This window comes from Ovis canadensis, chromosome 1, assembly GCF_042477335.2.
Source record: "Ovis canadensis isolate MfBH-ARS-UI-01 breed Bighorn chromosome 1, ARS-UI_OviCan_v2, whole genome shotgun sequence".
Taxonomy (NCBI): Eukaryota; Metazoa; Chordata; class Mammalia; order Artiodactyla; family Bovidae; genus Ovis; species Ovis canadensis.
This window is the reverse complement of record NC_091245.1, coordinates 207,445,324-207,473,190: the sequence shown is the minus strand read 5'-3', so window position 1 is coordinate 207,473,190 and position 27,867 is coordinate 207,445,324. Positions and strand designations below refer to the sequence as shown.

At 40.1% G+C, this 27,867-nt stretch overlaps 1 long non-coding RNA gene across 1 annotated transcript; it reads right to left on the bottom strand.

Moving 5' to 3' along the window:
* Positions 1-44: 44 nt before the first annotated feature.
* On the bottom strand, positions 45-26,537 carry LOC138423403 (uncharacterized). The gene is made up of 4 exons (XR_011250255.1): positions 26,282-26,537; positions 20,861-20,951; positions 2,980-3,098; positions 45-957 (listed from the first exon to the last, which is right to left on the bottom strand). It is a non-coding gene; the product is annotated as an uncharacterized lncRNA (long non-coding RNA).
* Positions 26,538-27,867: the final 1,330 nt, after the last annotated feature.

Sequence of the window (27,867 nt, the reverse complement as noted above, 5' to 3'; positions counted from 1 at the left end):
GATTGTGGGAATGTAGCCAAAAGATCAGTAACAACAGAAAAAGCTGGTATGGAAATGAATATTTATTTGGAATGATAAAATAAATTACAAGCAATTACAAATTTTGAAAAGTTGACATGTCACAAAATCACAAGATCCAAGAAAGCAACCATATCTTTATTGATTATCTGCCTGGCACCCCTTTATAATTATAATCCTTGTTGGGAACATTTTTGTTAGTATATTCTTTCATCAGATCTTCTGTTGATAATTATTTTGTAATATTTTCTATAAAGAAAATAGGTAATTCAGTGTTTGAAGCTTTTTGCTCTTTATTATTGATATTTTATTGACATAATTTAGCTTCATAACTCATTTGGTAATGTCATGTAAATATTTAGGATGCTGTCAAATTTGGGAAAAGCTCTATCCTCAGATTTTTTTTTTCAATTTATGATTTATCAGATTTAGAAAAAAAATTTTTAGTCTGGCTCCTAATATTTTAAACCTTGGTGTTCCTCCATAACACACTGCCACGGGTATAGGTCTCTGTGGAACACATACATTTCATGATAAGAAAGTGGCCCTGAGCTCTTGGGTAGAGAATGACATGTGAGTCAGCACAGAGATTGATAGAAATGTTCTTAGAACATTCCACTGGCAACAACGTTATCTGTGGAAGTGACAGTGAACCATATAAATATATTTTACTAAAATCTCCACTAAATATATTTCCCAGTCTGCTTCTGTCCTTGACATTTTGTGAATAAGGGTGACCTTCTGTGCTTTGGAAGGCAGCTTCAGTTCAGTTCAGTTCAGTTCAGTCGCTCAGTTGTGTCCGACTCTTTGCGACCCCATGAATCGCAGCACGCCAGGCCTCCCTGTCCATCACCAACTCCCGGATTTCACTCAGACTTGCGTCCATCGAGTCGGTGATGCCATCCAGCCGTCTCATCATTATGTCCGGCTGAAGTTATACTGTGGGAAAACAGAGAAGACAGAGTTGGGGAGCTGAATCAGTCATCTTCAGTACACTGAGGGTACAGATGATACAGTCATCTCCCCAGTACCACTTAAGATTCGGTGTAGCACACAGAAATCAAATCCCAGGTTTACTTCCGGCAAGCTTCTCCTCACGTCCCCTAATCTGACCAAGCGCTCTATACTTCGGAGCACTTCCTTCCCCAAAGGGGAGCATCCCAGATCAATAGCCAGCGCGGTCCCACCGCTGAAGTTTCTCTAACCATCTAGACTAGTTCTGCAAGTCCTTCCCAGTTCAAAGAAGCATGAACTCAAGTGCGTGCGTGCTAAGTCGCTTTAGTCATGTCTCTTTGTGATCCATGGTCTGTGTCTGCCAGGCTCCTCTGTCCGTGGGATTCTCCAGGCAAGAATACTGGCATGGGTTGCCATGCCCTCCTCCAGGGGATCTTCCCTATCCAGGGATCTAACCCCAGTCTCCTGCATTTCCTGCATTGTGGGTGGATTCTTTACCACTGAGCCACTGGGGAAGCCCCAAGGCAACTGGCCAAAAATCCAAGCTGATGTGTGGGCAAAAACGCAACAGTATCCTACATAGCCAATGGAAAAATTCTAATGCCTGTTCTTTAAATGATGTTCCCCAACCAGTTCCCAGGCTGGAATGGCAGTTGACCCAGCTGAATCAGCTACCCTACCCCTGATCACCACAGCCTTGTACTCTTTCTCCTTCTCTTTAACTGAGCTTTGAAAAAACTGCATCTTTTCAGACTGAATTTTAATGCATGGAAACACACTAGAGTTCTGTGTTTAGTGTCTCCTGTTCGAGCTGAAAGTCCGGTTTCAGGTGCCATTCCCCGTGTCGTGCAGGATAGTGCTTTTCCACAAAAGAAATAAACCTCAGAGAACTGTACAAGGCGGGCCTGGTCCAGAATAACCTGAAGGTTTTTGAAAATTGCAGGCCTCCATCCTTGATCTTTTATCATTCTTTCGAATGACTTTAAAGATCAAAAATATGGGTTAATACAAAGCTAGGAGAGACAGTGAACTAATAAGGGGAGCCAAAAGTTTTCCTCAGGTTAATTCTTGAAATTTTTGAAATTTTTTTTAAAAACGAATAAAGTAGAATACTATAGTGAGTCAAAAAATTCTCCAGATGCTTGCAGAAGTACAAGATTAAACAGTTAACACTTATTGAATGTTACTATGTGTCAGCCACTATTATAGCTTCAGTTGCGTTTACCATATCTTGGATGTTATGATGATAAGGCTGTCATAGGTGAGTTAGGCATCATTAACTCATCTAGCAAGGTTGTAAGGATTAGAAATGGTGTAGGTATACCGCCTGGCATAGAGTAAGTGCTCAAGAGATACTGGACTTCCCTGGTGGCTCAGACGGTAAAGCGTCTGTCTACAATGCGGGAGACCCGTGTTCGATCCCTGAGTCGGGAAGATCCTCTGGAGAAGGAAATGGCAATCCACTCCAGTACTATTGCCTGGAAAATCCCATGGATAGAGGAGCTTGGTTGGCTACAGTCCATGGGGTCGCAAAGAGTCGGACACAACTGAGTGACTTCACTTCACTTCAAGAGATACTGGCTATAACTAGTTTATAAAGAAAGCTTGAAACAGCTTATCCCCTTTAATAGAGAGTGATTATTTAATCTTAGATGGAGGGATATGAATAACGATAATAATTACCTCTAGTTAATTGTAAGACTATAAGTCTGGGGAGGGAGTGAATCTATTTTGAGTTGCCCTGTAGGAAAAATTAAAAACAGTAAGTGAAAGACACTGGTTAAAAGGAAGAAAGGGAGGGAAGGAAAGCACAAGGGAGGAAGGGAAGAACAGTGGAAGGAGTCAGGGACTGTCTTAAGTCCCCACGTGTCTGTGGGGCTACTCTAAAAAAGGCAGGAACAGACTTCTGAAAATGACAGTTATAAGGGGAATGCAAACATCTTACAAGCTTGCAGTAAAGGATATTTTTCCCACTAACCTAATACCAAGCCCCACTTCAAAATTTACCCAGATGACTTGAGATAAAAGTGAGTGCCTTGGAGACTTTTCATCAGAACTTGCGCTTCACAGGACAGTTTTCCACCAAATGGAGTTCTTATTAATGAATCAAAATATAAAGTTGATGCCTGTATAAATGAATAGGTAATGTCCAATTACTATTTTTAGAAGCTCCTTGAAATTAAAGAGAGAGTAAATGTTCCCTCATCAGACCAACATTCTTGAGGCCAGTAACTCAGTGACCTTTTTCTAAGGACAGTGGATATTATTTATAAAGCTTTAAGGAGTTCATTATTCAAGTGAATGCGATAATGTAATTCTTAGAAGATGCTGGATCTTTTTTGCAAAGTAAAGATGTGCTTCTCCTGTAATAGTGAATCTAACAACTATAAACATTTTTAAAATGAACCACTAGACAAACGCAGGGTCCCATTTTTGTTATTTTCACAGTCTCATTCAACACATTTCATGACAAAATTGGCTTCATTATAAAGGCTGGGTTTTTTTTTTTCCCCCTTTAAAAAAGGGCTTTAAAAAATTCACTTTAAAAAACCAACTCAGAGGTTAAAATAACAAAATCTGATGCTGAGGCTGAAACTCTGATACTTTGGCCACCTCATGCAAAGAGTTGACTCATTGGAAAAGACCCTGATGCTGGGTGGGATTAGGGGCAGGAGGAGAAGGGGGCGACAGAGGATGAGATGGCTGGATCACATCACCGACTCGATGTACATGAATTTGGGTGAACTCCGGGAGTTGGTGATGGACAGGGAGGCCTGGCGTGCTGCGATTCATGGGGTCGCAAAGAGTCGGACACAACTGAGAGCCTGAACTGAACTGAGCTACATGGGAAGAGGAGAAAGGAAAGCATTTTTATTTTTTTAATATTTATTTATTAATTTGCTGTGGCAGGTCTTAGTTGTAGCACATGGGATCCTCATTGCAACATGTGGGAATTTTCCTTGCGGTGCGCAGACGTCTCTCTAGTTGCAGCTCATGGGCTTAGTTGCCCTGCACATGTGAGGTCTTAGTTCCTCAACCAGGGATCAAACCCTGAGTCCCTGCATTGGAAAGCGGATTCTAAATCACCACCCAGGGAAGTCCTAGGAAAGCGTTTTTTTAAATCAGGAGAGAGAGAGAGGATTCTGGGAGACTGGACAGGGGCCTGAAGTCAGCACGTTCTGCAGAGCACCAGGGACTAGCTGCACTGCTTAAGAGCAGAGCTACAGGACGAGGCAAGGCCTCCGAGAGGAAGGTTTACAGTGCTCCGAAGCAGGACAGAACCTGGCTGTCCCAGCGTTCTCCTTCCTCAGGCCTGGTCCAGAAGCAGCTGAGCCCTCAGCCCATGCGGATGAGACACAGGCCTGGCAACAAAAGCCAGGCTGGCCTGCTGGTCAGTCCCAGGGTGGTCCATCTCTCCCCAGATTCTCAGCACGGTTCTGTGGCAAGACCCCATCAAGACAGCGAGTGAATGCTGTTCCTGTTCTGCGGGATGGGCGATCCAAGTCAGATTTCAGTGATTTAGGGAAAATAAAGAAATATGATATTTCCTGCGTGGCTGTTTGTGAACTGAAGTTCATTCCCACAACAGATAGGTATCTGAGATGGATGACTACTACAACCTGACTCTGCCAGTTTGGGTGTCCAAAGGGGATAAATTCAGATAATCATCCCCTCTTACAGAATGAGGTTTTATGTTTACAGAAGTAAGTGGGGTGGAGAGGTTTCAAAAAATTACTTACTTGGAACAGTTATCCCATTTCTGGCAAGTTAGGGAATGTTGTCTAGTGAGTTAAGCTTCAAAGTATGGAAAAATGATAATAGAGGAAAAGTTTGGTAAATTGGAATGGTTTATTAACTTTTATAGTTACAATATTACAATCTAGTCAGGACTTCCCTGGTGGCTCAGACGGTAAAGCGTCTGCCTACAATGCGGGAGACCTGGGTTCAACCCCTGGGTCGGGAAGATCCCCTCGAGAAGGAAATGGCAACCCACGCCAGTATTCTGGCCTGGAGAATCGCATGGATGGAGGAGCCTGGTGGGGTCGCGAAGAGTCAGACAGGACTGAGCGACTTCACTTTCTTTCACTTTCAGGGTGAAAATATTCATTTTAAAAAACTCACAAAGGAAACAACACAATCACATGCTGGATTAGGTGCCACGATCAGTTGTAACTTTGCTTCACTGAACAGGATGAAAACTGAACAATCACTTCATGTTTGTGGAATATTTTATCACTGTTTATTAACTGCCAAAATGTATGTCAATATCAAATAAAGGGCAAGGAACCCAGAAAAGAATTGAGGACAGTTGGAATCAGGCATCAAGAAAATGGTTCTTCTTATTTACAAAACAGAAACAGACTCACAGGCTTAGACAACGAGCTTGTGGTTACCAGAGGGGAAGGGTAAAGGAAGGGATAGACTGGGAGTTTGGGATGACATGTACACACTGCTATATTTAAAGATAACCAACAAGGACCTACTATATAGCACAGGGAACTCAGTTCAATATACAGGTTTCCAATTCCAAAGAGATAATGCAGTAGTGTCTCACCCATAAGACAATGAGATGGTTCATCTTTTCTGTGGAATGATTTAAAATGGAATGTTAAAAAATTTTACATGGATTACTACGAAAATATGTAAAATTTTATTGGAAACTAGTGTTTCCTGTGTAACAGTGATTTTCAACTCTTTTTTCTCTTTCCTGATAAATTTTTAAAAACACAAAAAGTATGCCTCTTTCTAACTTAAAATTGATATGAAAATGTTTCTTACAGGTCTAAAAAAACTGGTCCTTTATTGATTTAATTGAAACTCAAGGTTACCGTTAATGCTTCCATGCCTCTCTTTTTGTTTTTTTCTATTTTCATTTTTTTTTCCCACTTTTGTCTTCTTCTCCAGAAGCGAAAGCCAGTAGACTTACGTAGTTTTGAAGTAGCGTAAAGTTTGCAGGCAAAAAAGAGTTGAATCTGAATCTGTACTTGCTCTTGTGTTGGGGAGTTAACCCCTTCACTTCCATTTCTTCACAGGTAAAGGGAGATGACAGTGCCAACCTCGCAGAGTGAGGAGGAGGGAAATGGCAGTCGAGAAACCAGCAGCTGACACAGAGCAGGCAGGTAATCAGTGATGTTCATTATCCCTTCCCCTTTAGCAAAAGGAGAGTGAGAGAAGCAGTCTCTGTCTTAACAGCAGTGCTTCTCAAGTGCTTCTTTTAACATGTATGTGAAACATGTTAGCGCTAACGTGCAGTACTAACACGGAGATGTTAAAATGTATATTCTGTCCGTGCTGGGTCCCAGATGTTGCTGGTTCCCAGACCACACTTGTAGTAGTAAAGTTTTAGAGGTAAAAAGAACATGGAAGTGGTCAAATGATAAAGATTAATAAGGCAGGAAAATGTACCAACATTTACAGAATGTGTACTGCATGCCTAGAAATATATACATAAAAACATTTTAAAAATACTTTTTTTAATCCTCAAAATAATTGTGTGAAGTAGGTTTTATTACCATTTCCCAGAACAGGAAATTGAGGATCAGGTGCACTAACTCAGAGGAGATCCTTGTCATTCCAAAGCTCACTTCACCTTATACCTTGACAGAGGACACAGGGCGTGACAGATCAAGAAGAGGTAATGAGTCCAAGTGGGAGGGAAGGACCAAGTATGGGTGGGCATCAGTGATCTGTAGAGGGACAGATGAAGGGGCTAGGGGAATCTAGGGGTGCATTCCACAGTGAGAGAGAAGAGTGCAGGGGCCGTGAGCCCTTCACTCACCCTCTTTTGCCCATACTCCTTCAGAAGCCAGAATAGCTACTGTTCAAGGTCCAACCCTTCACCTCTCCAGTCAAATCATTATTGGCAAAGAACTAGGGCAGCTGTCACCTTCCAGGCAGTGAAGGAGTGGATCTTAGCCAACTTCACCTCTCCTAGTTATTCCTCTGGTTACCGAGATAAGAAAGAAAATGCACAGAGAAGGTCAGAAGGAGGACAATCAGTATTGCACTTCTGAAGGCACTCTTTCAACCACTTAGTTTAGCAGAGAGTTTATATCTAATCTAAGTTTAATATTGCCCTAGCAAACAAGAGCTGGAGCCAAAGGTATGAACCCATGATTACAATAAGGTCTAACAGGTGACAATCTTACGACAAGAAAAACATGTTGCCGCAGAAATGTCTTACTGTAAGGCAGCAAACATTTCAATGCTTAGGCTCCATAAACTGTGGACTTCACTTAGGGCAGACACACAAAAAAAATAGCTGTTTTTCATAATAAACTCTAAACTTCATTTTGTTTTCAAGATGATACACTTAACTGTTTTTAAGGCGTCCTTCAGGAAGATACCAGTTTGGATCCGAATTAGTAATGTCTTCACAGTAGGGATGCGGGAAGTATTAATAGCTATCTCTTCCGGTTTTCCCTGGTGGCTCAGCGTTAAAGAATCCGCCTGCAATGCAGGAGACCTGGGTAGGATCCCCTGGGTCGGAAAAATCCCCTGGAGGAGGAAATGGCAGCCTACTTCAGTATGCTTGCCTGGAAAGTCCCATGGACAGAGGAGCCAAGCGGACCACAGTCCATGGGGGTCATAAAGAGTTGGACACAGTTGAGTGACTGATCACACACACACTCCTGTGTATGGGTGGCCTGACTCATTGCCCCACCCCTACCCCTTTCTCAGTGCCTGATTCTGAGTTCTCAGGCCACTCCCAGCAGGACCGGACTTCAAATGTGAACTCCTTCACAATTAACGAAAATTTCATCCTTCCCAAGTCCCAGCACAATTTCTAACTCCTCCTCGAGATGATACTCATCTGTTCCTCTGAGCTCCCCATGATGAAAAGTGAATCCCAGGTGCCACATGAGCACCAATGAGCCACTGTTCCTTTCTAACTTCACTAAAACTGACCAGGGTTCACAGCTGGTCCTCGGCACCTGGTTGCACCTCCCTCCTGAACATCTGTGAGACTGGTGCTCAGCTCTGAACCCCAGCAAGCTGGCCCATGGTATGCCTCACTGTATCGTAAACACACTTCTTGCTCTACAGTTTTAGGCCCTAGAATATCCAGAACTAGTGCTGCCTGCTCTATCCCTCCCAATCTGATCCCTTTGGTCACTGACACTTGAAACAAACTGAATTTTGTTACATCCCACTCCACCACCCTCAACAAGACATTAGTGAGCTGTTATGCCTTCCAATGTGCAAAATGCCACTGGGATTGTACATCCCAGCCAACATATCCCTGGAAAGTAAGTCGCAAATCTGCCTCCACTCAAAATGTTTCCTCCTTTCTTAGTTTTATGGTTCAATATGCCATTTTGTGAAGGAAAGGAGGCATCCATGGGGCAGAAACCCTTTCATAATAATGAAAGATACCTAACCTCTCTTGATTTAAAACATATATAAAACTGGGCCAATTTTAATTCACATAAAGTATATCTAAAAGCTGACCATTATTTTCTATTCACTAGTCAGTAGACGTGAAAATCTATTCTAATGTCAAGGTTCTATTTAGATCAAGAAAGTTACTAGGAGACATAAGTTGGCAAAGAGTTTAATTTGAGAGCATTATCTGAAACATAGCATGGAATGCAGTGATTAAATTTGGTTTTGATTGAGCAAATAAACATAAAGGGGCTGCTTATAAGGTAACATTAGTCCCATTAATGTCAAGGAAGATCAAGTTCTTAAATATGAATTCCCAGGGATGGCTCATAAGAAAAATTAATCCAAGAATGGGAGAAAAGTAGGAGAGCTTATTGTTAATTATTTTAAACAATTTCAAATTTCTTAATTGCATGTGAGTATGGAAAATCAATGGGGAAATGAATCATTCTTTCTCCCTCTGTAGGTCTGGAGTCAGGGGCTGACATTGTTGATCTGGAGTTTATAGGAGAGAAAGGGAAGTGACTCTATTTCGGATATACGTAATTTCATTACATATATACATGGGTTGCTCTGAAACCCATCCTCCAGGACTCTGTAAAAGACAGAAAGAAAAATGGAATTGCCTAGAAAAACATGAGCTCCTCCTGGGTTTGAAGGTAGCTTCCTTATTAACTATAGAACTAGGTACAGAGGTCAATAAACAAAAACATATAATCAGGATTCCTTTTGTGTTGATATAGTGTGGAGCTTGTCTTAAATGAAGATCTGAAAGGAAAATCATCACAATACATTTTTTAAATATTAAAACTATTATTCTGGGGTGTCTTCCCGACTCTCTTGGAGATTAGACAGTACTTCTTTGTACCCATTGCAGTTGGCACGTGCCTCCAATACAGCAGGTATCATGATATTGTAGTGGCTTTAGCTCGTGCTCAGTCACTTCAGTTGTGTCCAGCTCTTTGCAACCACATGGACTGTAGCCCACCAGGCTCCTCTGTCCATAGGATTCCCCTGGCAAGAATAATGGAGTGGGTTGCCATGCCCTCCTCCAGGGGAATCTTCTCAACCCACAGATTGAACCCAGGTCTTCTGTATCTTCTTCATTGCAGGCGAATTCTTTACCACTGAGCCATCGGGAAGCCTAATGACTTTAGCTTCAGATCAGTTCAAGTCAGTCGGTCAGTCATGTCCGACTCTTTGTGACCCCATGGACTGCAGCATGCCATGCTTCCCTGTCCATCGCCAACTCCCAGAGCTTGTTCAAACTCATGTCCATTGAATCAGTGATGCCATCCAACCATTTCATCCTCTGCTGTCCCCTTCTCCTCCTGCCTTCAGTCTTTCCCTGTATCAGAGGTTTTTCTGATGAGTCAGTTCTTCTCATCAGGTTGCCAAAGTATTGAGCTTCAGCTTCAGCGTCAGTCCTTCCAAATAATATTCAGGGTTGATTTCCTTAGGATTGACTGGTTTGATCTCCTTGCAGTCCAAGGGACTCTCAAGAGTCTTCTCCAACACTACAGTTCAAAAGCATCAATTCTTCAGTGCACAACTTTCTTTATGGTCCAACTATCACATCCATACATGACTACTGGAAAAACCGTAGCTTTGACTCTACAGACCTTTATCGGCAAAGTAACGTCTCTGCTTTTTAATATGCTGTCTAGTTTTGTCATAGCTTTTCTTCCAAGGAGCAAGTGTCTTTTTATTTCATGGCTGCAGTCACCATCTACGGTGATTTTGGAGCCTAGACTTTAGCTTATCTGGCTTAAACTAAGATTATTAGTTACTTGAAGTCAGGGACAATTTTTTCTTTGGTTTTTCAGTGCCTAGAAAGGCACTGCCAAAATGTATTGAACAAGTTAATAATTTTTTTCCATAAAGTAGTTGTATAATAGAGATAGAAGGTCAACATTTCTATCAATAGAATGATTTGGAAATAGATTGGTGATGACAATTAAAACTTGTTTCCTTTGGTTTTTTCTCTAAGATGGAATCAAATATAGCAGGTAGGATCATCTGTTTATGACTTTTAGAAGCACATTTTTTTCAGGAATATGATTCATGGGAAGAAAAGGCCATTTTCATATAAAATTACTATGTCAGTGTTGCAAAATTTAGTGGTAATTTAAACACTGCTTCTTTGAAATACATTTGCATTAGTCAGTCTTCTCCAGAGAAACAGAACTAAATATATACATAAAGAGAAGGAGAGAAAGAAATTTATTATAAGTAATTGGCTCATGTGATTATGGAGACTGGCAAGTCCAAATCTACAGGGCGGCCCAGCAGGCAGAGGCCCAGGAGAACTTGACTGTGCAGATAAAATCCAAAGGCCATCTGCTGGCGAACTCCCTCTTCTCTGGAGGAGGGTCACTCTTTTGTTTCATTCAGGCCTTCAGCCGGTTGGATGAGGCCCACCCACATTGTGGAGGGCAATCTGATCACTAATCAAAATGTTAATCTCATCTAAAAACACCCTTACAAAACACCCAGAACAAAATTTGACCAAATATCTGGTCATCCTATGACCCAGTCAAGTTGACACATAAAATTAACCATCATCATATTCATGTGGCAGATAGCAGTGTCTGTATAGAGCTGTTCACTGTATACCGCTGTGTACGATGAACATTTGGTGTAAATCTCAACCGAGTAGACTGTGGCTACCAGAGTCTACTGAAGTAGACTCAGCTGAGTAGACTGCAGATAGTTTTGTGTGACTGTGCTAGTGTGGGCTTTTGCTTCACAGAGACCTGGGTCCCAGGCCCTTCTACTATCTGTATGACACTTAGCAAGTTACATAAACTTTTTATATTTTAGTTTTTAAATTTGTATTTTAGGAATAATAATAATAATACCTACTTCATAGAGTCATTGTGAGGATTAAAATCAAATGCACGTAAAGCGCTTAGCTAGTTCCATGCCCATAGTAAGACATCAATAAATGTTATTGGTTTTTATAATTATTTCCATACAACTTTCTCCCCTTTTAGATGGTCTAATTTCTCAAGACAGAGAATTTATTTTTAACCTGTTTCTATCACGCTTCATGCATAATCCATCATGTGCATCTGTTAAGTACTTATGGGTTTAATCTGCCTCAGATTCTATGACTTTCATTTTATGATGAGATGCCACCGGTAAGAATACATTTTAATAGTGGAATTTGTATTTGTATTTTTTTTAAAGAAGCAAATGATGGCAAATAGTTCATATGGTATTGAAGTAGTGTCAGAAGCTAGGCAAAAATCTGTGAAGCAGAAATAAGCTCTAAATAGGCTCTGGTGAAAAAAGATAAGTTCCTCAAAGGAATAAATAAATTTGTACACGGAAAGGTCTGGAGCACATGGGCAACATTCTGTAGGCTTTAGTTGCATTTAAAAAATTGATATGAGCTCTGTTTGAAGAAACTCAAGATTGTTCTGAGGCAAATTCAAGATATCATTAATTCTCTATATATTTCAATATTGCATCATTTTAAAAGGACTTTCCTTTTTATTTTCATATTTTTAGTTCTTCTCTTTTTAAAAAGCTATAATACTTCACTCTCTTCAAAGTCAGGAAAAATTCCTTCGTACTACTAATACCCAATGCTCACATTTTCCTTATCACACTATGAAAACTTTTTAAGAAACAGTTTGTTCAAATCTTGATACCAAGGGTCCATATATTGTTATGGAATGATATATATTTTGAGAATTTTTTTCTTTAATCTATGTTTCCCCTAGATCTCTCTCTTTAAAAAAAAAAAAAAAACTTGCAATCTTATTATTGAAGGAAAAGGTCATAGGCCTACAGATGTCCTCATTGTCTAGATTTTGCTGACTGAATATCCATGGACTCTTAAACATATTCTTCTAGTCATACTGCCATCTGCCACATTTCATCTTCTATAAACTAAAATCTGAGACTTGATCATATTTAGATTTTTTTTTTTTCGGTGAAGGACAAAACCACCTCACAGATGTTTATAAACGTCCATCAGAAGGTACATATCAGGTTGTCTTCTTGAGATGCAAATAACCATTGTTGAGCAATACCTACATAGTGATACTCTGATTTCTTCCTAATTTATTGGCTGTGATACTATAAAAAAGAAGCTCTCCCTCAGGACTATTAGGTTATTTTGAGACACATGTCATAATAGTAACCTTGACTATTGAAACTGTACTTTCATTAAAATTTGAGTAACTAAATTTTATGTTTGACATTATATTGCAGAATGCATCATCTCTTGTCACTGCCAGCTGCTGGACCGTGTCAGTAGTGTCTGTAGTACACATTTGTATCATGAAATAGGTGCTTGTTTTCAATTATGGTAGATGAAGGAATGTTATACCTAGTTTGTGAAAGTCATCAACCAAAAATTTTAATCTATACCCCTAATGTTGATTATTTACTCTGTATCAATGTCTCATTATTATGGATAAAGAGGTAATGAATGTATTCATGTATATACCTTTTTTATGTCTTTTGAATTAGTTTGTGATAAAATTCCTCAAAATAGAATTGACAGAACAAAGGATGTGATTATACTTATGTCTGCTCTTTGTTTCCATATTCCTTCCCAAAAGGATGATATTATAGTGCCATAAAGAATGAGTACATACTTTCACTTCAACATTGACAATTATCATACTTTTATTTTGCTATTTTAGTAAATGTAAAATGTTATTTTTACATTGCTTTCACTTGCATTCTTTGGATTACTATCAAAGAGTAACATTTTTTTGCCTCTCTATTTGTATACTAACTATGTTTCCTAGGGTAGAAGAGAGATTTTTCTTAAACTATTAAAAGTCATGCCTGAACAATGTAACTACGTAATAGGAGCAGAGGATTTCAGAATCTGGTGAATTTTCTCAGTTTTCATAAATTGGCTTACTAGGAGTGGATATAAATAGTTCTCGTTTCAATTTCCTTTTTTGTAATGGGAGCAGAGGGTGCTGTCTCGGGAAGGAAGATTCCCTGAGTGTTTGAATATATCCTAACATTTCTTCCCATTTTGTTTTTCCATTGGAAAACCCAGTGGATTTAACAGCCAGCCCTGTGGCCATCCAGTTACAAGTGGGTGTACTGCCTGCTCCCCTGGGAAGGTGACTTTCCAAGACAAATAGTGGCTGCGGCCTAATCTGCAGAAGCAAGCATGAAGAGAAGCAGCTCCAGAGAGAACATTTACAGAGTAGCTGCCTGGACCTGGCTCGCAGCTAGACCGGGATTCTCAGTGTCAAGCAACCAAACTGGCTTGAGCTGATTTAAAACTGACAAGGATTGTTCTTATTCGTTTTGAAGAGTATGCTGATCTTAGCAATCTTCTTAACCCGGAGAGACACAATCACAGTGAGAGAATGCCCAGCTGACAATGTTTTTACAGAACATTTTATATCTCCCAAACTGATTTTGTGAGTGTAGGCATGCCCAGTGGTGTCCAACTCTTTGTGACCCCATCAACTGTAGCCCATTCCTCTGTCCGTGGGATTATCCCAGTAAAAATACTAGGATGGGTCACCATTTCCTCTTCCAGGGGAACTTCCTGACCCAGGGATCAAACCCAGGTCTCCTGTGTCTCTTGTAATGCAGGCAGATTCTTTACCCAATGAGCCACCTACTTAATCTCCAAGCTGTAGAATGCACAATGACTTCTAGGAAATTTGATAAACCATTTTCCTTAGTATACAATAGACTTTTCCTTCTTTAACTGGCACCTTAGTGCCCAATTAAATAATAAGCATGCCAATTAAAAATTAATAACATGTAATTAGCTTTCAAAAACTAGTGAATTATCAAGAGATTAGGCACTGTTGTTATTTAGTCGCTAAATTGTGTCCAACTCTCTCTTCACCATCCCATAGACTGTAGTCCCCTAGGTCATTCTATTCATGGGATTTCCCAGGCAAGAATACTGGAGTGGGTTGTCATTTCCTTCTCCAGAGGATCTTCTCAACCCAAGGATTGACCCTGGGTCTCCTGTACTGGCAGGTGGATTCTTTATCACTGAGCTACCAAGGAAGCCAGATTAGGCATTAGGAAACCCTAATTTTAAACCTAGCTTGTTAATGATACACTCTATTTCCATGCTATTTCTCCCATTTCTGAAACTAATGTAAAACTGGAAATGATGTCAAAATAGTTAATAGCTAAAAGTTTAGTAATCACTCACAAGTAGTAGCACATTCCATGAGGAGATACTCTTTTAAGAATGAGAAATAAGATTGCCCTCTGGGCTTTAAAACAAAGATCTACACTGAGATGCACCTTAGAGAAACAAAATTGCCTGCTACCTCATCAATAAAGGTAAGAATGGTAGAGAGACTAGATCTGCCCAAAAAAATAGAGGAAAAGGAGATTCACAGTATAAACATTGACCAAGCCCAGTCAATTTGTGTTTTGAGGAATGAAAATCCAGCCAGCTTCTTCATAGCATCTGGTCTGCCTGGTAGGTATTTTCTTAGAGCAGACATGCACACACCGGGCCATCTTAACATAATGCCATAAGTCTCTCACAAATACCTCCTCTCCTAAGCCTTTGCTCCTCAACATTTCTGCGGATTGTTTGGCTTCTTACAGGGGAGGATAACCAGAGGAAGAAAAATTAAACAATGGGCTCCGCAATCCCTAAAGGTTTTATTTCTCATTGTAAATTAATAAAAGTACCTTTCTGATCTCATATATCAATCTTTTGGGAGCTTTGCTAAATTGAACATCCCCAGTCCGATCAAACTACTGATGAAACATTTTCTAATCTGTGACATTTAGAGTAGACTCTATCGAACAGTTAAATTCTCCAAGGCTTCCCCAGGTAATCCCCTCTGCACTGGTAAAGTGTCAAACCTTTTCTGTTCCTATCTACACCCTTACTAGTGAGCACAGTGCACTCCAGGTCAGCTACAGGATGTAAACAGAATGGTGGATGCACAGGAATGACATCCAGAAGTTAACTTTCTTTTCTGTCTTCAGTTTGAACAGGTCTCACTTACCCCACCTCCCTTGATCTCTATAGTAAATACAGCTCCTAGCACATAGTAGGCCTTCAGTTTATATACATTGAAATGATGGCTGCTCTTTTGCATATTTAACAGTCTCTCACAGAAGGCAATGGCACCCCACTCCAGTACTCTTGCCTGGAAAATCCCATGGATGGAGGAGCCTAGAGGGCTGCAGTCCATGGGGTCGCGAAGAGTCAGACGTGACTGAGCGACTTCACTGTCACTTTTCACTTTCATGCATTGGAGAAGGAGATGGCAACCCACTCCAGTGTTCTTGCCTGGAGAATCCCAGAGACGGGGGAGCCTGGTAGGCTGCCGTCTGTGGGGTGGCACAGAGCCGGACACAACTGAAGCAACTTAGCAGCAGTAGCAGCAGCAGCACAAAGGATAAGGAGGCAACTCACCATTGTGGCAGTATTTTTCTGACTGTGTATGGCTGGGATAATTTAGTCTCAGAGTGTAATCCTACAAGCAGTAGAACTTCCCAAAACTTGAGAGACTTTTTGTTTTAACAGATACTTCTCAGGTTCCCAGGGGAAAAAAATAAAGCAAAGAAATGAGGATCATACAATCATCACCAGCTCAGGGCCTCTGCGGGGTACTTGCTAGTGATTCAGCCCTCCCCTGCCAAGTCCCTTCTGCCTTCCAGCAGGGTCCCAGAGGGTTCCCACCACTCCTTGCTCCGGTCCAAAGCAACCACAGTAGCTCCTACTATCACTGCTCCTGGCCAATTCTGACCTCCCCATGTGGAACAGCGAGGACTAGCTCTGGCTTCAGGTGTGTTTCTATAGCTCTCTGAGCTCGATCCTGCCTGCAGCCATCTTGAACCTGTGAATAAGTGATCATGGGGCAGGTTGCATCCCTTCATAAATGCTAATATAAGTCCCAGGGTTAACTGTCACCAGAGAGCTGTGTGGGCCCCTGGTGTTGCTCAGAGCCCAGTGAAGAGCACGGGCAGGTATCTCACCCCTGCTGCTGCTTTAGAGAGAGGTTGCTTAGTGCTGCTGCAGGCTGATACCTCCATTGGTCCCATGGGGTTCAGACAGTGCCAGAAGCCCCACTGCAAACTTGAACAGACCAGGAAGAGATAAGCACAGGCTGCTGTCCCAGAAAAAGAGCCAGACTGGGACCTCAGCAAGAAACCTTGGCCCTGCCCAGATGCCAAAGGTCTTCCCACTTGTTCTCTCTCCAAATGCTGCATATGGATAAAGTTTACTGCTCCTTTCACCATGTCCAGAGGATTTCTGCTTTACCCCTACTCAGTTTTCCTGCGTTGGCACAGGGATGAGGAAATATCCAGTCCTGGAAGGCTTATTGCATTTTGTTAAGTAAAAGTGAACTCTGTAGTTGGCAGATTTGTTGATCCACATATGGGTGCTAAGTACTAGTCTTTAAAAGATAACCTGTGCTAAATCACTACAGTTGTGTCTGACTCTTTGCAACCCATGAACTGTAACCCGCCAGGCTCCTCTGTCCATGGGGATTCTCTAGGCAAGAATACTGGAGTGGGTTGCCATTTCCTTCTCCAGGGGATCTTCCCAACCCAGGGATTGAATCCAGGCAGATTCTTTACCTACTGAAGCTGTGAGAGAAGCCCACTGAAAGATACATAGCACTGTAATAATAGCACTGGAATTTCCTTTGATACTAAGGATGAGGTTGGATAATGACCTGGATATTTATGTATGCTAAATTGGAGGCTTGCTTTTTGTCAGAAATGGAGAGAAAGACATAATAGATGAGACACGTAGGTAGAGAAGTAAAATATAATGCCAAGAGTTTTCAACAATTGGTATTTGGATTTTGGATATTAAAATTATATAGAAAACTAGACATAGTTTGAAAGTATATAAAATGTGACTTTTGTAACTGAAAGTTTTTGATTAGGTTAAATACCAAGTTGTGTGAATTAAATTGGATACAGTGGATTAAAAGATCAATCAGGGTCAAACAATATTGCATAATCATAGCTTTTCTAGCTACTAAACAATTACTGTACTCATGTAGTAAGATTGTGGGAAATAATAGGAAAAATAGTGAACAATTTAAGAAAAACAATAACTCGTAAGCAGAGGTGCATGTTCAGTCGTGTTTGACTCTTTGCGACCTCATGGACTGTAGTCTGTCAGGCTCCTCCATCCATGGAATTTTCCAGGCAAGAATACTGGAGTGGGTTGCAATTTCCTACTCCAGGGGGTCTTCCCAACCCAGGGACCAAATCCAGGTCTCCAGCATCTCCTGTATTGGCAGGCAGATTCTTTACCATTGCACCACCTGGGAAGCCCAATAACTCCTATAAAACATTTCATAACATTTCATAATCTGGGAATACACCTATTCTGTCAAATAATGCAAAAGAAAATTAAATTTTTTAATATAATTGCATCTGAAAAATTATTGCCTATAAACCCAGAGAAGAAACAATATAAAGTGAGAGAATAGTCAAATCAAATCTAAGCATCCTTGAAGTAACTTGAATCTTGATTAACAGTTATTGATTGTTTAAAATCTAATGGTATATTTTTTCATATCTGGGAGTTTATATTAGAGATAAATCATATTGTTGGCTAAATTAACTACCAGGCAATGCTCTTTCCCTAATGAAATATATCAGCTCACATCTTGAGAGTCTTCTGAAAGCTTTCTCAGACTATACAATTTAACATTTCTTCAGACTGTGGTTATAGAAAATGAAATAGCTATTTTAAAACCATCTGCATATTTTTCCTAAAGTAGACTTTCAAAACAGGATAATTTAATGGATTTGAGGTTTGTGGATTTTGAGCCTCAATTGTGTCTTGGCACTCAACATTAAATCAGTTAATTACCAAAATGCCATCTCATTTTACGATGACCTTAAATCTCCAGTGAACATTTAGTGGTCTAGTGGTTTGGGAAATGTAGGTGAGGCTAAGTGAAATTCTACTGAACTTAGTTACAACTAAAACTGACATAATTTTCCTCTTAGTTTTATTTCAGGTATGAAAGTAAAGGCCAGATTAATTTTTTTACTCCATAAGATGGCAATCTTCACTATTGCTATGAGGGAACTATCTGAGGGCATCAACCACCTAAGCAGCCAAGGACTGGAACTGAGGATCTTACTTCCAATTTTGAGTCAATTCTCCCTGACATTTTGATGGTAAGATCAAAGCTAATTTGCATTACTGATAAATCAAAATTATACCACGAGTTCTTTTATACCCTTCCAGGGATTTTTCCACTCAAATAATCCTGAGAGAATAAAGGTTGCTGTCATGTACTCTTTTTAAACAGAATTGTACTCACAGGACTTCCCTGATGGTCTAGTGGTTAAGAATCGGCCTGCCAATGCAGGGGACATAGGTTTGATCCCTGGTCCAGGAAGATTCCACATACATCTGAGCAACTAAGTCCATGCGCCCCAACTACTGAGCCCGTACTCTACAGCCTGCAAGCCGCAACTACTGAGCCCATGTGCTGCAAATACTGAAGCCTGAACACTCTAAAGCCCGCGCTCTGCAACAAGAGAAGCCGCTGCAGTGAGAAGCCTGAGCACCACAAATAGAAAGTAGCCCCTGATCACAACTAGAGAAAGCTCATGCACGCAACAAAGACCTAGTACAGCCACAAATAAATAAATAAAAACTGTACTCACAGTAATCAGATTGTACACAATTATTAAATAAATTATATTGTTAAATGTATGATATATAATTTTCTGACTTCCGTTGATTCACTAGCTTTCAAAGGCCTCACTCTATCTGAATGATGAAATAAAGGAAACTGCTTGCAGAGAAGGCAGCTGAAACTAATTAGGGAGAAAGAGATGAGAGCAAGATATAGAATATCTCTTATCCACAGAGATGATATTGTTGGAGAAAGAAATACAAAGTATTATAACATAGACATTGAGACCCTCAGCAGAGTACACTCACAAAAGATGTCTTTTACTCTACAATTATATTCTCTGAGCACAATATTGAGATCTCCCCACTTATTAATAATTAAATGTTATTAAGAAAGCTTCTCTATTAGTTATGAGAATGTAAAGTGTTAAATAGTATGATTATTGCATCTGCCTATAAGGAGCCAAATTTACTCTAAATAAGCATACTTTTACTCTCAGTTTAACATCTAATCAAGAGAAATTTGAGACAGATGAATAAAGAAGAATTACAGAGTGGGCTGTATTTGCTCACTTGTGATTATTATTAAATATTAATAGTAAAATTAATAAAGCATCAAAGTTATATTAAAACCAATGAGCAATAGCAGCAAATCCCCAGCTTTGAAGAATGCAAGTACTTTCTGTCCTTCTCCCAGGTTGGATTCAGTGATGCATCTTCTTAGACTCTGACCCCAGGGGCAGGGAGAAGCTGAGAATGGAGATTCTGGGAAAGAGCAGATAGGCAAAAGGAAGAAGGAAAATCCAGGAAGAAGAGACTCCCAGGTTCCAACTGGAGACAAATTCCATCTACATGTTCTACAAAGAGCCCCTGAGTTCAGTTCAGTTCAGTCGCTCAGTCGTGTCCGACTCTTTGCGACCCCATGAATCACAGCACGCCAGGCCTCCCTATCCATCACCAACTCCCGGAGTTCACTCAGATTCACATCCATCGAGTTAGTGATGCCATCCAGCCATCTCATCCTCGGTCATCCCCTTCTCCTCCTGCCCTCAATCCCTCCCAACATCAAAGTCTTCTCCAATGAGTCAACTCTTCGCATGAGGTGGCCAAAGTACTGGAGTTTCAGCTTTAGCATCATTCCCTCCAAAGAAATCCCAGGGCTGATCTCCTTCAGAATGGACTGGTTGGATCTCCTTGCAGTCCAAGGAACTCTCAAGAGTCTTCTCCAACACCACAGTTCAAAAGCATCAATTCTTCGGCACTCAGCCTTCTTCACAGCCCAACTGTCACATCCATACATGACTACTGGAAAAACCATAGCCTTGACTAGGAGAACAATTAAGACCCTCAGAACCTCATGTGTCCATGATCTGACCTCAAAAAAGAAGAGGTTCTTTCTGGTACCAGGCCAGGACACCTACCCTCCTGAGGTGCATGAGAGCATGTTTAGGGTCAGCAATGAGGTGTTCACTCTAGGAAAGATAATGGGGACAATATTGAAACTACAAATGCAGTACTGTACCAGCATGTAAATAGCAACTTGATAAAACACAACAGAGGGAGCTAAAACTGATGGATGCAATCTAAAAGCTGGCATCTCTCCGAATTTACTATTTAATTAACACAGGAGAAAAGTTGCATTTTCTTGTCTGGCATTTCAAAACAATAAAGTAAAAATAAGAGGCCATTCAGAATTCTAACGCAACCTTGCTGGAGCACTCACATTCATTAAAGCTATCATTAATTACAGAGATGGACTAAGGCTTATCCATTAGAATTCACATGCATTATTATATTATTCAAGGTTAAATTAGATTTATATCTTTCTGTACAGGTACATTAATAAAAATACATATAATAATACATAGGAAAACATATACATGCATGTGTTTAAAAGTTGTTTACCTTTTCTATTGTGGTTCCTCTTTTTTCTCATATGACAGTGGAAAGTCACAGTGTGATACATCTAACAGTAATCTCCGTTTACAATGATGATCTGACCTCAAAAAAGAAATGGTATTATTGATCTGCCATTATATGAATTGAATTTATGGTCATGTTAGTGATTTCACTGAGTTATTTGCTCTCTCCTGTCCTATTTTGGGAGCTGGAAATACAAGCTATAGTCCTGAGATAAACTTTTCTGTTGGTAAAGCTAACAATCACCTCTGAGGGTTGAGTCTATGACTTTACACTCATCAGTAACTCTGGATAAAAATTAAATGAACTAAGTAATAAAACATGCACACATCACCTCTTCATCTCCTCCCCTCCTGGCACCCAGATGCACACATATACATGCAAAAATACACATACACACTGACAAACCATCAGCCCTGCATTGTGTAGAAGTGCAGTCTCCTTTTCAACAGACAGAATGCTTCTTCATGCAAAGTCCCTAAGTATGCATATGATACATATGCATAAAACATTGCTCCATCTAAAAAAGTTACCACATCCCAGATGAAACTTTGAGGATCTGATCAGTGAAAAAAACAAGTCTAAAGTTGGAGGTGACAGAACTAAGAAATTTTTAAATTTTATCTTCTTATAGACCTTTTTTACTCTATATACCAGTAACTTTTAATACTTTCACATATAATATTTTCACTATATATAAGATGACAGGTATAAAATTGTGTTACTTTAATAACTTAATTTTAAGACGGACTTAACATGACTTAACCAGGACTTAAACAATGAACTCCTGAAGTGTAATGTGTCTGGGAACATTAACCCAGACACCTAGCACAATGACAGTGTGTGTGTTTGTGTTAAGTCACTTCAGTCATATCTGACTCTTTGGGATTCTATGGACTATAGTCTCCTCCTCCTCCGTCCATGGGAATCTCCAGGCAAGAAAATTGGAGTGGGTTGCCATTTCCTTCTCTAGGGGATCTTCCTGGTCCAGGGATCAAACTTGGAGCTCCCGCTGCATCTCCTGCATTGTGGGCAGATTCTTTACTGCTCAGCCACCCTGGAAGCCCCAGAGTTATTTATATTTGGCAAGATAGTTGGTCGAGTAAACAAATGTTTGAACAAACTGAGACCCTTCCCCACAGAAGAATAGTGTCATAGGGAAGACAGGCATTAAAGCAATTTCAGCAAAAAATTACATGATTACCAGTGTGCAAAATATTTGGGAAGGTATAGGACACTGGAGAAGGCAATGGCACCCCACTCCAGTACTCTTGCCTGGAAAATCCCATGGATGGAGGAGCCTGGAGGGCTGCAGTCCATGGGGTCGGAAGAGTCAGACACGACTGAGCGATTTCACTTTCACTTTTCACTTTCATGCGTTGGAGAAGGAAACGGCAACCCACTCCAGTGTTCTTGCCTGGAGAATCCCAGGGATGGCGGAGCCTGGTGGGCTGCTGTCTATGGGGTCGCACAGAGTTGGACACGACTGAAGCGACTTAGCAGCAGCAGCAGCAGCAGGACACTGGAAATGCTTAATGAGAAGAGTGCAGAATTACCTTGACAGTTGACTCAGCATTTGTTTGGGGCACAAGGAGAGACTCAAGGGGGGAAAAAAAAGGAAACAAGAGAGAATAGGGCAGCATGTATGAAAGAGAGACAGAGGGGGATAATTTCAATCAAAAGAAAATCTAGAAAGAAGTTATTCAGGATATGTATACATTTTGTGGTATGTTATTTCCAAAACAGGTAAATGTTTCACACTTTTGTGTGTGTGTTTGAGTTTGTATTTAGCTCGGGAGGGGGGGTGGCAGCCACTGGGATCTTTTGAGTGCTTACAAATGTCTTAACCCAGCTCCGTAAGGAAACCTGAGCTTCTCTGAAATTTAACTTTTAAGCTGAGACTCAAATGATGAAGAAGAATTAGTCAAGAAGAAGCTTTCTTCTCTTCAGGATATCAGAAGAGACTTCCAAACAGAAGTACATGAAGCATGTGAAACCACCCGAAATGTCTGAGACCACAGCCCCATTCATCTCTTTCCTCTTCTCTGTAGGAGTCACTGTGAAAGGCTGATGCATCCAGATCCTGTCATATGTGCACAACAAATGGCCTTGCTGTGAGAGCCACGTCAGAATATTAACCACAGGCAAGTGGGCGAACAGAGTAACTCAGACACACAGTTCAATTTGGTACAGCTTTATTTATGTAACTGGGGCTTCCCAGGTAGTACAGTGGTAAAGAATATGCCTGCCAGTGCAGCAGACACAGGAGACATGGGTTTGAAACCTGGGTCAGGAAGATCCCCTGGAGGAGGAAATGGCAACCCACTCCAGTATTCTTGCCTGGAAAATTCCATGGACAGAGAAGCCTGGAGGGGTCACAACGAGTTGTATGCAACTGAGTACTCACGCATATTTATTGTAACAAAAAAATTCTGAACACAGAATATGTGCCAGGCCCTAGGTTACCAGAGAATTTCCTACTCCGGGTTCTTGCAGGGTCACTGCCTGATCTCAGCTGTCTTCATTTGAGATCTTCTTCTCACCTGACTCCCAGAGAGGTGTGACTTCTCCTACTGGTTGTATTCTGTTTCTGCCCCAGCGTCCTATGTCCCCTGACGCAAACCAACACAGCCACTGCCCTCAGTCCATCCCAGAGCCCTTCTTCCCTGAGCACTAAGGCAGTAACAGGCTTTGTATGCTATACAGGATTATGCCCCACTCCACGCTCACCTGCTCTCTGCTATTTCCTTGCTGTTATTTCTGTGAAATCAACCAGACCCTTCCTTGTGTGTGTATGTATGTACTCAGTTATCCAACTCTTTCTGGCCCTATGGACTGTAGCCCGCCAGGCTCCTCCGTGCATGGAATTTTCCAGGCAAGAATACTAGAGTGGGTTGTCATTTCCTTCCCCAGGGGATCGTCACAACCCAGGGATCAAACCTGCTTCTCTTGCGTCTCCTGTATTGGCAGGCAGGTTCTTTACCACTAGTGCCACCTGGGAAGCCCAGACCCTTCCTTAATAGTAAGCTATTAATATTACCAAAAACCCTTCAAACAAGCAGCCACTTTCTTTCTGTTTCCCATACAGAAATCTCTTGGAGTATTATTTCTTAATACTCAACTTCCAATCCATTCTACTTCTTGCAACCTTAACAAACACAGTTCTTTGTTTGACTCAGCATGTTTTCTTCCTGATCATATTTTTTCCCCTCCTTTCACATACTACCAAACCTGACTTCAAACTTTACTCATTCGTTTGTTTCCTTACAGTTAATCGCTGACTCACACAAATTAACATCTCTACTCACTGTAGTGAAAACATACATAATTGTGGTGGCAGTAAAGGAAATCACAATCTTCGGATTAGATTATTTGGGGCTTATCATCTTAAAACTAATCTGTATGATTTCTAATGTGAATGACTGTCTTATTTTCTTTTATTCCTTCTATTCAGAAACAATTGAACATCTTCAAAATATAGAAGGTATAATATATCTTAACAAAATATAGAAGGTATAATAAGATACAAAGGAGGTAAAATAACTAGCCAAAGGGAAGCTGAAATTAGACAAAACAAGAAATCCAGGGTAAGAGTAATTCATGAAATGTGTGCTGTAGAGTCTAGGCACTTGCCATAAATAATTCTCTGAAATTTTAAAATAGCAACAAAATGACAGAAGGAAGCTCGTTCAATTACATAATTCAAAATGCTCAGAAGCTTGCAAAACAAACTAGTTGCTCAAGAGAAGCAGAGTCATCTGTGGTGAGGAGTTTCTGCAGGCTCTCCTCAGTAGAACAGTGTGATGAGTGAGCGGTGTTCCCAGCTGCACCTCCACAGCAAAAGCAGTCATGGGCTTCCGGAGGCTGCTTCTCCTACCTTCTCTGGACTTAGGCTGTTCACATGATCCTAAACTGCAGTTCAGTAAAAGCCACCATAGCAGGAGCCAAAATAAGACTATCTAAAGACAGATTTCTGATCATTTTTCTTGTATCTGAAGATAAAATAGACATCACCAGAAGAAAGTACATAGTCCTCACGAAATCCTCCATTAACATTTCTTCTCCCAGCTGAGCATTTCTGACAAATTTGCAAATCAGAAAGGAATGTTGGCAATTTAGGGTATATTCACTTCCATTAGTACTCAGCAGAACTGGGGATGGGTTTCACGTGGTTTTATAAAAGTTAAGGAAACAGATGGGAACTGAGGAAACATTTGCGGGCTAAGCCAAGATTTTCCTCAGAAAAGAATTTTGGATTTATTCTAATATAGATAAAAGGGTAAATGCCAAGATTTTGCCATTGAACACAACTGTGATGGTTTAACCTAGAAAAATCAATGAGGTAACTGTTACCAAACATCTCTCTATGCAGTCTTTTTCTTCCCCCATTTTTTTTATCGTGGTAAAATACACATTTAAATTTATTATCTTAACCATTTTTAAGTGTACAGTTCAGAATATATTTATGCTTTACATACTTTGACTTTTCAAGAAGGGATCATTTTTATGGACCCTAACTCTCACAATGGCTCTGAGTTTCAGTGGCTGTTATTTGTAAGTACAAATAACCAGAAATTAAACTGTGTTCATACAACGTAGTTCTGACATCTGTTTGATAAATTTTCAAGAAAAGTTTCAAATATGTAATGTAAAATTGTTCCTGATAAATTTCTTTACCAGTTGATAAAATATACAAGCCTGGTCATTACTGGAAAAAGCTTCCCTGAAGTCTGGTCTGGAAATTCTAGAATGATAGTTAACCAGAAGGAAACTGCTTTTTAAGCATAATAATTTATAATATACTAGATTTGTCATTTTGAGAAAATAGAAAGCTGTCCTTTTAAAAATGAGAGCAGATTTTAGAGCCCAACTGATGGTTTCATCTGTGGAAAAATAATTAAAGCAACAGATTGTCAGGGCTCACTTTCCTCCAATCAGACTGAACCTTGAAGGGTTCTGAGAGGTGCAACACGGAGTGCCCCGAGTCTAAAGGACGGCAACCAGTACCCTTACTGTATAGCTTATGATGTACTGAAATCATTCAGTATACTTCACTTTCTTTCACTTTGACATTTCGGAACCAGATGTTTTCTTCCCTAACTACTCAGTTATTGGTATTAATTAATTTGACAAACACCTATTGAGTACCTTTTACACACTATGCATTCCAAAATGAATGAGCCAGGAATCATGACCTTAACAAGCTCACAGTCTGTGCTTCCTACTGATGGTCCAAGATGTTCTGATCAAGAAAAATATCCCTCTTTGTCCTTATTATACCTAAGAATCTCTATTACAGAAAACCAGGAGATTTTTTTTTACTCCCTGGGAATAAACACATCTCACAGGTATATTTAACACAGAATTATATAAACAAGTTTACTCAAAAAAAGGAACCATACTTACCATTAATTCAGTGACTGTTGTGTGATGCTATTATTCCCTCGGAAGGCCTGTCACCTCACTTGAAATGGCTTAAGCTCAAGTTTCTTTGTCTGACACCAGAGCACAGCTTCCTATAATATGGCTCTCTGCCAGTCCAGCATTTGTGAACTTGATGCTTCATTCTAGCAATAATTTCCTATCTGATGTTTTTTTTTCTCTTCACCCTATCACATATAATGTCTGTGAACATAACACTCTGATTTCATTCTGTCATTTCATTGTTCAGAAAATACCAGTGATTGCCCAATTTCCGGTAAACTGTGATTAGCCAGAAACTCTCCTAAGATTATGCCTTCCCTACTTATCCAACCCCACCTCTTATTACTCCACAGTAGTTGTACCTCAAATATCTTTAGCTTTATCATGGCTCTTGCTGCTGGGAAGCCTTTCTCTTCCACCTTCATCCTCCCATTTCAAGTTCGGTTCAAATTCATCTCTGTTCTTTTGAACTCTCTTCAATTGATATTGCCCACATCAGTTTTCTGAAATTAGTGACTATTATTGGTATAGTTCTTTAGAACTTAATTTCATACTGCCTTGGACTGTTATTTAACTGATTCCTCTCTGTAACTTCTCTTTCCGAGTGGACTGTAAACTCTCCCCAGAGAAAGTCGTATGCACTTGTGTCTCCTCCTAATATTAGGCAATTGTTATGCATACATTTGGTGTCCAATACATTGAGGAAAGAGCTATGGAATGAATGAATGACCACTGACTACAAATACATTTTTTTTTCCTTTCCTTTGCAGCTGGTGCTTGCCTTAAGTCCTGTATATTCCAATCTCAATATTTTCAAAACTTTCCAACCACAACCAATAGGAAGACATTCTTTTATAATGTGATGTGGTGTTACACATAGACACCTGAAACAAAATTTCACAAAACAATACATATTATCTACACTAAGCAATATATTCCAATGTTTATATCCTGTTTTTTAAAGACACTGATCATGACACACTAAATTGATTTCATTGCCAATAAAGTTATAATCTACAGTATAAAAACTTAATACTTCTTGAATCAATATGAGGTATATAATATTGCTCTTGAAAAATCCTTAGACCAAAACACTGCCATGAGTACTCATTCTGTTACTGACAGTTTGAGCTACAATTATTATCTTTACACAGTTATCTTGAAATAACCTCTTACCGTATTCCATCACAGAATTTAGAATCAGCTTCAATTCCTCCCACTCTGCCTTTTGAAAATGGGGACACAGTTAAATAATAATACACAAAATGTCCTTTAGCTTTCTATTTCTTGTCTTGACAAACCTTAGTGGCATATAAATAAAAATTTCCAGGACTAATTTTAATCAGACCACTTGCAGATGAATAAAAGTAGATACATTCATATTTTTGTTTCTTTACAATATCATAAGAGCATGAGTTTTTGTTGCATCTGGGAATTTGAATCCCAGCTCTGCTGACTTAACCTGAGAAAGTTACTTAACCTGAACCTCCATTTCTGCATCCACACAATGAAAATAATAGTATCAACTTCAAAGGATAGATTTTCGGGGGGCTCCAAAATCACTGCAG